This window comes from Syngnathus floridae, unplaced genomic scaffold (genome assembly GCF_059516105.1).
Source record: "Syngnathus floridae isolate MCC-2025c unplaced genomic scaffold, RoL_Sflo_1.0 HiC_scaffold_56, whole genome shotgun sequence".
Taxonomy (NCBI): domain Eukaryota; kingdom Metazoa; phylum Chordata; class Actinopteri; order Syngnathiformes; family Syngnathidae; genus Syngnathus; species Syngnathus floridae.
Window position 1 is genome coordinate 237004 of NW_028284085.1, and position 3546 is coordinate 240549.

General features: G+C 48.7%; 1 long non-coding RNA gene across 1 annotated transcript; it reads right to left on the reverse strand.

The window, feature by feature from the left end:
- Positions 1–80: 80 nt before the first annotated feature.
- LOC148378258 (uncharacterized) lies at positions 81–1425 on the reverse strand. The gene is made up of 3 exons (XR_015856058.1): positions 1262–1425; positions 1073–1149; positions 81–605 (listed from the first exon to the last, which is right to left on the reverse strand). It is a non-coding gene; the product is annotated as an uncharacterized LOC148378258 (long non-coding RNA).
- Between the last annotated feature and the right edge of the window lie 2121 nt (positions 1426–3546).

The window sequence follows — 3546 nt, forward strand, 5'->3', positions numbered from 1 at the left end:
GGGGGGGGGGAGGGTGAGTTGTAGTCTGTAATCGCCCGTATGCCTTGCCACATACTCCTGATGTTTTTGACGTCGTGGAAACGATCCTGAAATTTTCGACTGCGGTCTCGCTTCGCTATCCTGATGGCACGGTTCAAGTTGGCTCTCGCTGTCCTCAGTGTCTCCTTGTCGCCAGACTTGAAGGCAGAGTTCCGCGCTCGTAGCGTTTGACGTACCTCCTCAGTCATCCAGGGTCGTTGGTTGCCCCGGGTGATGATATTCTTAGTGGTGCTGACGTCCTCGGTGCATTTGTTGATGTAGGCTGACACAGTCATGGCACACGCATGTCTAATCTACATCGGGAAAACTGGGAGGGAGGGAGGCAGGCAGGGAGGCAGGCAGGGAGGCAGGCAGGGAGGCAGGCAGTGTCTGTCTGTTGAGGTTTTCACCTTGTTCTTCTCCTGCTGAAGTTCTAACTGGACGTCCATCAGTTTGGTTCTCAGCTCGTCATTGGCGGCCTGAAGGGCGTCCGTTCGCTCCGCCTTGGCCCGCCCTGCCGGAGCTCGTTTGGACATCTCTTACTCGAGTCTCGCCCGGTCGTCAGTCAGAGATCACAACATTTGTACCTGGAGAGCACAAACGCAGCGCTGTTTTCCACTGGCTTCGAACTCAACTTCAATCGGTACCGTAACTTACAACATCATAAACATAGAACTAGCTTGACTTATTCATTGAATAAATGCATTTGGTTCTTCAAAACTGCATCACGCAACATAGCGTGACCGAGACGGCCGTTATCCACCTGCGTGAAGTTATTTGGTGAAATGAATGAGATGTTTAAGACACCATCGTTCTGTCTCTATGTAGATGAAGGTAAATAATCGATTGCTGAAGGTCCAAAGGTGTTGTGATAAACAAATAAACATATTAGTGATTAGTGACATATTTGTGATAAACATATTAGGCAGGATAATCACATATGTTAACGTGACTGCCCACACTGTATTTATTTATGGTTATTTGTTAAATCGAGTACTGTTAGACATGAAATAGGAAGTGTTTAACATAAATGGAAGACGAAAGGGGTACTCACCATTGTAGCTCCTGCTGGTCAATGATACGAGCCTCTTCTTGCAGTGGAAAACATACAGCCAACAAACACCGTGGAACCTAAAGGAATGAAATTAAACATTAACATTTAGCCTCAACCAACATTCACAGATACAACGCAACGCAAACTACACAAACGTAAATCTTTTTAAACACAATGAGTTGTACTTACCGTGTACGCTCTAGACGGTCCACTTGCAAGCGGAAAATAAAGATATTTCTGTTGATAATCGTCGTGTTTGTATCCGGTGTCTCGCTCAAGGCCATTGCGCCCACAGATTTGAATTTTGGCGAGAGTTCAGCCTATTGACGTCATTTCCGCGGTGTAATACCCGCATATCTGAAACGGCAAAGTTAAGAGTAGAGTTAAATAAAGTTTTTAGTCAACGCAATAATTTACAACCGTTGACCAGTCGAAATAATCGTCGAAATTTGGCGTCTGTGGCTGGAAGCAGACGCCGAGTTCGACATTCCTCCCAAACGCCACACTCCCTTGCTTTTCAGGGCTAAAAAAAAACAGTTGTAATTACCTTGTACGCTCTAGACGGTCAAGTTGCAAGCTGAAAACAAAAATATTTGCCTTGTTAGTCATCGTGTTACTAACAGCTGTGTCTTGTTTGCCAGAACTGCCGCTTTCCTACTTCCTGTTGCAAGCCACGCCCACGGATTATAATTTTGCCGTGAGTTCCGCCTATTGACGTCATGTCCGCGTCACATGACTGCGACGTAATATTATCTAAAACTGTTTGTGCGGTATTGTGTTGTTCTGTGCGGTATTGTGTTATTCTGTGCGGCGTCGTGTTGTTCTGTGCGGCGTCGTGTTGTTCAGTGCGACGTCGTGTTGTTCAGTGCGGCATGGTGTTGTTCAGTGCGGCATGGTGTTGTTCAGTGCGGCATGGTGTTGTTCAGTGCGGCATAATGTTGTTCAGTGCGGCATAATGTTGTTCAGTGCGGCATGGTGTTGTTCAGTGCGGCATGGTGTTGTTCAGTGCGGCATGGTGTTGTTCAGTGCGGCATAATGTTGTTCAGTGCGCCATAATGTTGTTCAGTGCGGCATGGTGTTGTTCAGTGCGGGATGGTGTTGTTCAGTGCAGGATGGTGTTGTTCAGTGCGGCATGGTGTTGTTCAATGCGGCATGGTGTTGTTCAGTGCGGGATGGTGTTGTTCAGTGCGGCATGGTGTTGTTCAGTGCGGCATAATGTTGTTCAGTGCGGCATGGTGTTGTTCAGTGCGGCATGGTGTTGTTCAGTGCGGCATGGTGTTGTTCAGTGCGGAATGGTGTTGTTCAGTGCGGCATGGTGTTGTTCAGTCCGGGATGGTGTTGTTCAATGCGGGATCGTGTTGTTCAGTGCGGGGTGGTGTTGTTCAGTGCGGGATGGTGTTGTTCAGTGCGGCATGGTGTTGTTCAATGCGGCATGGTGTTGTTCAGTGCGGGATGGTGTTGTTCATTGCGGCATGGTGTTGTTCAGTGCGGCATGGTGTTGTTCAGTGCGGCATGGTGTTGTTCAGTGCGGCATGGTGTTGTTCAGTGCGGCATAATGTTGTTCAGTGCGGCATGGTGTTGTTCAGTGTGGAAAGGTGTTGTTCAGTGCAGGATGGTGTTGTTCAGTGCGGCATGGTGTTGTTCAATGCAGGATCGTGTTGTTCAGTGCAGCATAATGTTGTTCAGTGCAGCATGGTGTTGTTCAGTGCGGCATGGTGTTGTTCAATGCGGCATGGTGTTGTTCACTGCGGGATGGTGTTGTTCAATGCGGGATCGTGTTGTTCAGTGCGGCATAATGTTGTTCAGTGCAGCATGGTGTTGTTCAGTGCGGCATGGTGTTGTTCAGTGCGACATAATGTTGTTTAGTGCGGCATAATGTTGTTCAGTGCGGCATAATGTTGTTCAGTGCGGCATGGTGTTGTTCAGTGCGGCATGGTGTTGTTCAGTGCGGCATGGTGTTGTTCAGTGCAGGATGGTGTTGTTCAGTGCGGCATGGTGTTGTTCAATGCGGCATGGTGTTGTTCAGTGCGGGATGGTGTTGTTCAGTGCAGGATGGTGTTGTTCAGTGCGGCATGGTGTTGTTCAGTGCGGAATGGTGTTGTTCAGTGCGGCATGGTGTTGTTCAGTGCGGCATGGTGTTGTTCAGTGCAGGATGGTGTTGTTCAATGCGGGATCGTGTTGTTCAGTGCGGCATGGTGTTGTTCAGTGCGGCATGGTGTTGTTCAGTGCGGCATAATGTTGTTCAGTGCGGCATGGTGTTGTTCAGTGCGGCATGGTGTTGTTCAGTGCGGCATGGTGTTGTTCAGTGCGGCATGGTGTTGTTCAGTGCGGCATAATGTTGTCCAGTGCGCCATAATGTTGTTCAGTGCGGCATGGTGTTGTTTAGTGCGGGATGGTGTTGTTCAGTGCAGGATGGTGTTGTTCAGTGCGGCATGGTGTTGTTCAATGCGGCATGGTGTTGTTCAGTGCGGGAT